This window comes from Vidua macroura, chromosome 2 (assembly GCF_024509145.1).
Source record: "Vidua macroura isolate BioBank_ID:100142 chromosome 2, ASM2450914v1, whole genome shotgun sequence".
NCBI classification, from domain to species: domain Eukaryota; kingdom Metazoa; phylum Chordata; class Aves; order Passeriformes; family Viduidae; genus Vidua; species Vidua macroura.
The window spans coordinates 68,537,670-68,547,862 of NC_071572.1; the positions used below are offsets into that span (position 1 = coordinate 68,537,670).

General features: G+C 40.7%; 1 long non-coding RNA gene across 7 annotated transcripts; it reads left to right on the plus strand.

Annotated features, from left to right (window-relative positions):
- Positions 1–3,201: 3,201 nt before the first annotated feature.
- LOC128804344 (uncharacterized) lies at positions 3,202–6,058 on the plus strand. Of its 7 annotated transcripts, none has more exons than XR_008436027.1 (7): positions 3,218–3,358; positions 3,467–3,518; positions 3,700–3,809; positions 4,859–4,943; positions 5,050–5,617; positions 5,687–5,744; positions 5,981–6,058. It is a non-coding gene; the product is annotated as an uncharacterized LOC128804344 (long non-coding RNA). The 7 variants fall into 7 exon arrangements; XR_008436025.1 differs by lacking the exon at positions 5,687–5,744 and having other exon boundaries at positions 5,050–5,297; positions 5,522–5,617; XR_008436028.1 differs by lacking the exon at positions 5,687–5,744 and having other exon boundaries at positions 3,202–3,274.
- The last annotated feature ends 4,135 nt before the right edge of the window (positions 6,059–10,193 follow it).

Consider the following 10,193-nt stretch of genomic DNA (forward strand, 5'->3'; position numbering starts at 1 on the left):
CTGCTGCTTCCTTCTGTTCCTTTTGCTACAAGGTAAAGTGACATTGCTATTGGAAGTGGAATAAGCAACATTCCTACTCTACCCACAAAACTTGAATGACAGTTTCTAGGAGAAATTTTCCACCCTCATATCTGTGCATGCTGCTGTAAAGGTGAGCCTTACACTGATCTCAACTCTATTAGGTGAAACCTTATGTTAATAGAGCAAATCAAGCCACCACCTCTAGCTGGTCCCAGACCAGGCCTGATCTCCCATCAGAAACAGAGATGACTTGAAACCACAATAATTTAACCGAAGCCACTCAGGTATTACACTGGTATCTCAAAGTAGCTTTGGTGATCCAGAAAACATAAATAAATAGCTGATGCTCAGTGTGGGAAGAAATGTGGTTGGCAATATATTGATATTCTTTCTTTTGATTACACAGAATAATGTTCACAGCCTCTACCTCTTCTAGTAACCCTAAGAAGGGTCCCCTCCATTTTTTTCTACACAGAAGCAGGTGTACCCTATTCACAAATCAGTGTGTCTCTTCCAAAAATTAGTCATGATGTGAGGTGATTAAGAAATACCTTAATAACCAAATGAAGGTGCACAAAATCCTTTGGCACTCAATGAAATTTAGGCCAAAACTATAAACCATGCATAAATAATAAATGTATTTAGTTCAATGAATGCCTTTACCTATACATTTTATATGTTATGAATTGAGAGAAATGAAAAAACATGAAGTAGATACATGTGTATATATGTGTAAATACACATGTATACATACATACATATATACATATATACACATGTATACATGTGTAAATACATGCACACACAGAGGGAAAATTATGTGGCCCTTTCTAGCATGAAAAGGAAATTATTAAAACTTGGATAAACAACAACGGAGGATATGACAGGGGCAGCTGGAGAACCACACTAGGGGACAGAACTTCTAAGTGAATCCACATTAAAAAAATGTCTCCCCTGACAATCCGTTGTTCTTCAAAGAGAATAATGATTCTAGAGATGAGTTTGCATTTGTCTTTGGATGTCACAATAAATGCTAAGAAAGCAGCTGAATGAGAGTTATTATTTCCTCTGAGCAACGAAGGATTTGGGTAGACTGTCAGAACACCAGCACCCGCAATCAGAGGGCAGATACAAAGCAACAGCAAACTAGCAGGAAGCTCAGAATCTGTCCAGGGCCTGAGGAAAGGAAGATGAAAGAGGCCATGGGGCAAACTGGAGATCTAAGAAAGGTAGATCTAAGGACCACAACTGCAAGGCAGCTGTTAAACCATGAGGGAAATAGGAGCACTGTTTGAGAACAGGAGGCATAATGTTTTCCAAGACCAAGAGAACACAAATGCCTGCAGATTGGCAGAGAACGTGCTCCACAAAGGTCTATGCTACTTTGTTGGAATAACTCAGACAGTTTGGGGATACTGGGGCTGCATCCAAGTCCTTACCCTATTCACATATGCTACTCTGAGCACAGCAGAAGGACTTGTAACCCATCGGTGCTCAAGAGTATCACAGCTATATTCTGGGCTATCTAATCCTCCCTCTCTAATTGAGTGGGCTGGGCACAACATAAATCCAGCCCTACCTCTCAGTAACAAGATGCTTTTCCAACTGGCCTGATGGAGTACTTGGCCTGGTGATGACTCTCACAGTAGATGTGCAATCTACCCTCTGACTCCCTGTCGGTTTGGACTCATTGCCTATATAGTCTAATACTCAAGACTGCAAGAGATAAAAGAGAGATTCCTGTTTGACTGTATAAGACAGTATGTTACTGACAACAGGTAAGCCACGTCCTTGGCACCTACTGTTGGCAGAACTGGTCCTTTCCACTGCACACTCTCGCCTGCAGTGCTCCTATATGGAAGAAGACAACTGTAAATGACACTAAATTATCTTTCAAGACACTTTAGGGTAGCTGGAAAAACATCACAAACTGACCTAACAAAGTAGGGTGTAACCTCCCACCTGGTCAGGCTGCTTTGGAGTGTTAGTGTCACAATACTGAGGAACATGTTTCACTATTTGCTAACTTTCATGGCACATCTGAATATCTTTGTTTAATCAGAACTAAGTCTAAAATGGACTATGGATTGTGTTACGGAAGCATAAAAATATCTTCTGAATCCACAGCCCTGTCCTACGCCCCCATACCATTCTATCAAAACATACATGGGAAAACATTTACAAGTTACAGTCTTCCAGCTAAGCTTAGTTTCCTGTATATATTTCAAATGCAATGTCTCAAGAACACACACACATAAAAATCTAAAAATGCAGGTGGGGGCTGCACAGTGCTGAACTTCAAATTTTAGATTTGAACCATGTTATCTTCTTATCCATTGGCTTCAGTCTTTCAGTTTTATCCACTACAGCTGGGTTAGAGATGAAGTTCAAACTATAACTGAACAAAGGGGAATGCTGCCTTTTCTGTATGTCAAGGTGCTCACCATTAAGGGAAACTCAGAATCACAGTTTAATTTGGAATTTTCAAAGCTGAGATTTCTTAATTTCAAGGACTGAGGTAAGTCTGTAAATTTCAAAATATCTAGCAAACCATCAAAAACAAGAGAACAGAGCAATCACCAGAAGAGAATAAAGTGCTTAAACTAGGACAAAGAAATAACTGATATGGATATTGGATTTGTGTGGCAAGGCTTTGGTAGCAAGGGGGCTATAGGGATGGCTTCTTTGAGAATCTGCCAGAGGCTTCCCCTACATCCAAGAGATCCAGGGCCAGATGGCTCCAAGATGAACTCACCGCTGGCCAAGGCTGAGCCCATCAGCAACTGCAACAGCTCCTCTGGGACAATGAAAAGGGGGATAAAAATCTGCAGAACAGCAGCAGTAGAAAGGAGTTAGAATACGCACGAGAAACATCTTTGCAGGCATCAAGATTAGTGGAGAAGGAGGGGCAGGAGGTGCTCCTGGAGGCATTGGAGCAGAAATTACCCTGTAGCTCCTGGTGCAGACCATGGTGAGGTAGAATGTGCCCCCACAGCCCATAGAGGTCCATAGTGAAGCAAGATCCACCTGCAGCTGATGGAAGACATCACAATAGTGCAAATGGATTCCTGAAGAAGACTACATCCCCTTGGGAGGCCCATGCTGGAACAGTCTCCTGGCATGACTTGTGACCTCAGAGACAGAGAAGTCCACTCTGAAGTAAGTTTGCTGGCAGGACTTGTGACACTGTGGGAGATCCACACTGGAGCAGCCAGTTCCTGAAGGGACTGCACCCTGTGGAAAGACCCTGCTTGTAAAGAACTGTAGCTTGTGGGAAGGGCTCAGGTTGGATAAGTTCAGGGAGGGCTGTCTCCCATGAGGAGGACCCCATGCTGGGGTAGGGAAAGGGTGTGAGGAGTCCTCCTCCTAAGGAAGAAGGATTGGCAGAGACAATTTGCATGATCTGACCTAAGCTCGCATTCCCTATCCCCCTGTGTCACTGCAGGAAAGGGTTAGAGAAAATCAGGAGTGAAGAGAAACTCAAGAAGAAAGGAGGAGTGGGGAGAAGTTTTTTTAATATTTGGTTTTATCTTTCATTATCCTACTTTGATTTGACTTGTAAAAAATTATATTAATTTTCCCCAAGTTGAGTTTGTTTTGCTCATAATAGTAATTGTTGAGTGATCTCTCCCTGTCCTTATAACGACCCAAGAGTAATATTTTCTCTTCCCTGTCCAGGTGAGGAGGGGAGTTATAGAGTAACTTTGGTGGGACCCTACAGACCAGCCAGGGTCAGCACATCACACATGGAATTGGGCTTTTCCTCGTTTCATTCTCACAATCCTGTGGTAAACCATTTCACTTCATTTTTGGTTTAATTAAGGAAAAATTTATTGAAAACTCTCCTGCTCAGAATGAGAACATATTAATCTTTTGTTCTGACTAATAAGGTGTAAAAAAATGTAGTCCTGGCAGGATACTAATTTTTGATGTTGTCAATTAAAAAACTTCTCCTGGTGTTTTGAGTGGAAAAATCTCTCAGAAAGGGTTTTTTATTGAAGCACCCAGTTCCAAGTCCTGGATTATTAGGTTAAGCTCCATCAACAGAGAGACCAATATAAATGCTTTTCATACCATCTGCCTTGATGCCTTGACAAAAAAATAAAGAAGGGAAAATACATAAGTCAAAAATTCTCTGATTTTAACCTGTTTCCCTTTAATACAAAGCTGGGAAATTCAGGTCCTAAAAATATAAAAACATGTGATTACTTTTTTCTTTTTATCTTTCCTCAAAACCTTACAGAACATCCCAAATCACCAAGTGTTTCCAGGACTTAATTTCTTTCTATATTTTGAAATCAGAAAAGCAGCTTTAAATAAGTATAGGCGCTAGTAAATCATTTGCTCCACTCCCTTTTGCTCTTCTGAAGAGAGCTTGTTACAGTGCATGCATTTTACCTGGTGTTCATTGGGAGGCTCTATACAAGGCTTTTGATTTTCTTGTTTAAAAACAAATCAGGGTGGTGTGCAGGGCCTTGCAATATTAAGCAACAGCTCCAACAGCTAATGATGGAGGACAGTGCCTCGGTGAAGGTGTTAGCAATCCATCTGGCCAATTAGAATAGAAACGTAGGCAGAGTCCAACACTATTTCTCAGTTATGGTGGCTGTGACATCAAGACTTGAGAAGCAGCGAGATTTGGTGTGAAACAATCAAGTGAATCCATAGAGAGAAAAATCAGGGAAGAGCTGCTGGAATCCCACAGCAGAGAGGAAAGGGAAAACACTATCTGCCAGAGATGTACCTTGACTTATCAACACAAAAGAGGGTTGGACTTCAAAAAAACCAAACCAGCGCAGACATGAAACAGATACTGATAAAGTCTGTCTTCCTACAGATTTGCAATCAGAGCCTGTGAGCAGCAGACAAGAGGAGTACTATTGTCTTTGGTCTTCTCTCCCAGAACAAAGATAATGTTCTTGGTGAGCAGAAGACAAGCCTGTGCTGTGGCTCTTCTGTGCTGGCCAGCCAACTGTCCTCTGCCAAATATGCTTAGCTGATAACTTCTGCTTGTTTTTCCCTCCACAGGGGCACTACTCTGAGTTCTCCTCTCCTTAGATACCCATTCTGTAGAAAACAAATCAGCTTTTCAGCTCTTTCCAACTCAGCTGAATGGTATCAGCACACTCAACAGCTACATACGGGTGTGACAGACGGCAACAGGGACAGGCAGTCCCCCAAACTCAGATGAGATAACTTGGTAACCAGTACTCCAGAAATCTGAAGTGTTTAAAATCTGAAAGTGGATCCAAACTTTATCTTAAGCCGTGCCTAAGGTAAAGAGAGACCAAGGTCTTGTTCTGCTTCTGCCTTCCCATTTGGACCTCCGTGAGGCCTGAACATGCACTCCTTTCTCTCGTGGGTTATTTCTCATGACTGCAGAAGCAGGCCAGCAGGATTGCCCACTGCCTAATTTGGAGATGGACACTGTACAGGACTACACATATTTCATATCACGGACTGCTTTAAAACTTTTTTCTTGTTTGTTCTTGTATTGCAGCTTCAAGAGCATTTTACTTGAACTCAGAATTAAACAAAAACATTTCTTCCTGTCCTTTCCCACCTGAAAGATGACTGCTGCTCTCACTTTGAGGAGGTTAGCACAACCCTTCTCTCTCATACCCAGTCTCCATGTCAGCTTTTATTCCTTTCTCTCACCTTTCAGCCATGACAGGAGAAGGAGTTAAAAATCTCATGCTGTTTTCTGGCCAGTACCTTCTTAAGTATGTCACCCCTCCCCACGCACACAGGAGTTGCACTGCCCTCTCCCTGGATGGTTCCACATATCTGTTCTCTGAAGTTACAGAGATGGGAATGATTTTCCTCAACATGAAATACTGTATAAAGAGTGTGGGTGGGAAATATGCAGTGTAATGGAACTGAAACCCCATAAGGGAAATCAACGCAGGCAGCTGCTGATACACTATTTACTTGGATAAATCGTCCATTTTTCTCCCAGGCCAGATGACTTGAGGTATCACCTACCCAGGATGGCAAGTGCAAATATAAATAATAAATAAAACTAACTGAGGAAGAATTCTCACTGTAATGGGGTTTTGTAGAGAACTAAGTTTCAGTTAAACTTAATCCTTGCAGTCTTCTGTGTCTCCAGCAGCAGAAACATCTGGTCGGTTTTAGATTCCCCTTGGATTCCCAACTTCAAAGGGAGTTATAAAGAATAACAAATACATGTACTGGCACTGAAAAAAAAATTAGAGCAGCAGGAGAGAATGGTAAAATTGTCCTTATTTGACTGCTAGTGACAGGCGCCACAGGCAGAACTGTGAGAAAAAATCTTAACGGCTCAGGCAAATAAGCTTTTTGGTTTTTTTTTTTTTAATGACTGGCTCTCTGTACTAATGACGCAGAAAATCTATGGGATCTGCCCCATAATGGCAAGAAGCACATGTGCCAACAAATATGCACGCAAGGGTATGCAGAAAATAGATTTCAAATCAGATATGTACTAAATAATAGGCAGGAAACTAGGAACTAAATTTTTTTCCCAGCCTTTTCACTGACAGTGCCCTGTGTGTACCACTGGCTAAATAATACAGGTCCAAATTTTGGCCCTTTAAAGTCAGTAGGTTGTTGTAAAGTATGGCCAGAAACAATGCCTGTCACATGCACTTTTCAAATCCTGCTTCAAAACCTCCAGGAAAAGGAGCAGGTAAGCAAACACAGTAACAGATGTCTGCAGTTCTCTGTCTTTCCTTTACTCTCTGGTGGCTGGAAAGTGAATGCTGTGCTCCTTTCATGAATGCAGCACACCAGCAACTACTTATGACATGTTTCTGCCCTTACATGCAGTGAAAAGAAGCATCTAGCTTCACCCTGAGCTTCTGAATCAGTGCACTCATGAAATAATCACACCCCATTCCTCACTTCATCCATGCAACATCATGACCTCCTTTTTCTATTTATTGCTTACTACTTCAGTCATAGGGTTAATAAAATAAATGTAGTATGAAGGATGTGTGAGGATTCAGAAACCTGTGTGAAGTCTCCTATATGCTAAGCATTAACTTGTGCTGTATGAACATTAACTCTTGTATGAAAGCTGAAGTTGTTACTCCCTGTCATCAAAACTATAGACTCCTAAACGCCTGGCATCATGTAATGCAAATTTATAAGATGGATGCCACAGAGGAAAATTACAGAATAGGCTTTTGCAAATAGTATTAAAACCACAGCCATCCTTCCTTCACCTCCCTTTACAGAGAGTCCATAGAATATAAGTTTTGAAAGCAGTCATCGAATAAATTCCAACGATTCCTGAATCAAAGAGATTGATCAGCTTGTGTATATTTGATGAGACAAGAAAAGCTGTATTTGGCAAATAAATTATTTCTTACAAATAACTCATTCAGTTCTGTTGCTGGAGCTGGAACCATGACTTTTTTCCTGACCTTATTTTGCCTTATTATGTCATGAGGTAAGCAGCTTCCCATTGTTTCATCTTTAAAGATATTTCAGGATTTCTTAAATGCCTCACATAACAGCAAGATGATATAAAGATTTCCTCATAAATACAGCAATCTTATTTTTATATGAACCTTTCAGAAGTTTCAGTTGCAAAAATCTGAAGTTCTTGTACAATGCAATGACCAAATGACTTAGACAATTCTGCAACAGGCCCCTTACCTGAAGGACCTTATCCCCAAATTTATTTCTCACTGAATACTAAAAACCTGCAAGTGAAGATGCTTTACAAACTGCTATAGAAATAGGAATTAAAGAATATACTATGAAATTTGTTATGCCTGAGACAGGAATCAACAATTTTTGAAGCTGCTGCCATATCTCTGTTAAACAGTTGAGTCTGAAAAGGGAATCCAGAACTAACATAAGTGCACACAGTCAGGAAGACAATTCTATGGATGTGTACTGCTAATAGCTTTTTCAGAGCTAGTGGGATAAACTCATTTCTTCTTCCCAAGTTAAATTTTGGGGAAGTCTCTGACTTCTTGACCTGAGGACTGTTGATTCTTGAAAGGGAGCCTGCCTTCTTAGTGGGGCTTCATCACCTGTGTTGCTAAAATCCGCCTATGAGGAACCCTTTTGGAATTATGCTTACAATTGCTATTTGCCAGCAAAATGGCCCATTTACCTCTACAAGGAAAGACTGAGCAAAAAGATCAGGAGATCTCAGGGTTCCCCAAACTCATACTCCCACAGGTGATTCCATCAAATTACACTTAAAACCAAGTTAACATCGGACATTTTCTAGCTTTTTTATTTGCACCAGGAGAGCTGTACTACCAGTGCTGATCTGGGGCTGAAGGCAGCCCAGGCTGCAACAGCTTGAACAAGAGTTGTGGGTTCTGACTGCATCCAGCAGTGTGAATTGAGAATTTCCAATGTGAACTTGATCCCTGGCCTGCTAAAAGCTGAGGAGAGAGCTTAGATGAGGCTCAATACACATTCCAAGGGAACTTCATCTACTTTCTACAAGAAATGTGGGGACATGCACTAACAAACACCTCATGAGTTATGTGCCAGGACTTCTCCAAACATCTTTCCAAATGCTTCTTTACATCCTGTTTATGGCCCATTACATTCTCCTGTGAGTAGGGCTGGTAGACCAGCTCCTACATGGTCTAATAGTTTCTTGAGTACTCTTCCTGTGCTCTTACATATCTGCAGGCATCCAGGCACAATGCAGCAATTGAACAGAACTGTTATAAGCACAGATCAATTCCTGACCAACCCTCAGCATGCACATATACATTTGCAAAGCATTAATGGCATGGTAAGCTAAAAACAACCATTCCAGTAATATCAGCCAGCTAGGCAAGACCTACAGATGCTTTCTGTTTGCTTGGGGTATTTTACTGCTTATATTATTATCTTTGTGATGTGCGCTGCTCCACCAGCATGCAGGAAATATTGAGAGCGTGTCCACAACATAAACTGTTGTATTTCTTTATTTACCGAGCTCTGAGGTGAGGAAGCTTTTATTTTTGTACTTTTTAAGGCCTAAATACATTAATATCCCAACCCTTCATGTCCAGGACCGGTGCAAAATGTATTCTTCAGATGAAATCAGTCTTCTTAAGACTAAATTTAATTTATACTGATATAGCAGGTTATGTGATTAATCATGTAAAAAAATGCTAGTGAATACAGGAGATAGCTGTTGGATAAAGCATACCTTTCTGTCTGTCTTGTCACAGGCCTCTTTACAGAGAAATACTGAACCAACAACACTCTTGCACTATTGCACCAATATATATTTACTTAAAGCAGCTTTTCTGTATCACAAAATACCCATTTCTGGTTTGAAAAACATAAACAATAGGTTAGGTGGTCAAATTAATGGAATAAAAATTTCAATTACTTTGTATTTGGTATTACTTTGTCACCTTCTGTTTACCTCCAATGGGAGTGAGAACTCCAAAGTTTGCAGAACCACAACTTCCACTGAATGGGTGATCAGGCGTCGACTGACCTATCCCAAACTTACAGAAGTTGCAGTGCTGATATTTTCAAGGAATACAAGATCATTGTATCTATCCAAGCTCAAGGCAGACAGACCTGAATAACCAAGACATCATGAGTGGGTTAAGTAGCTCAGTCCTTCGAAAAATAGGGATCATCACACTGTTCAGACAAGGTCAGATGCTTTACGTTTTCCAGCAAGAGAACAATTCTTAACTGTGTTCTATGATTTTTAATCTTCACCCTTGCCCTATTTGTCTAACATACTCCCCTTATATTCATGGTTTTCTTTTGTGGAGTGCTGTCACTGAAACAGATTTAGTCCAATCCTGAAGAATTTAAACTTAGATGAAACAGTAATCTATAAAGTAAAATGTCCCCAAGGCATCTACCACATTGTGGCCCTTGACAAGACTGCTGCCAGAGGAATTTCACTATTTAAGTATACAGCTTCTACATGAGGAAGAAAAAGAGATAATGTGTTATGGGTGTTATAGAGGATAAGAAAAGATGCAAAGCCGTAATCAGAATGTGTTCTTCTAAGGGAAGGTCCCTCTTAAATCAAATCTAGGAAATAACAAATAAAGTGAATACACTAATATTAACTAATATTAGCTTTACACTCACACTATCATTACCTTCAACTGTTTTCTCCCTTTGCAAGCAGCTGGACTCAGATGGGCACCCAGAATTTGATTGGGAACCAGCCCACAGAGATGGGAGTCAAGAGA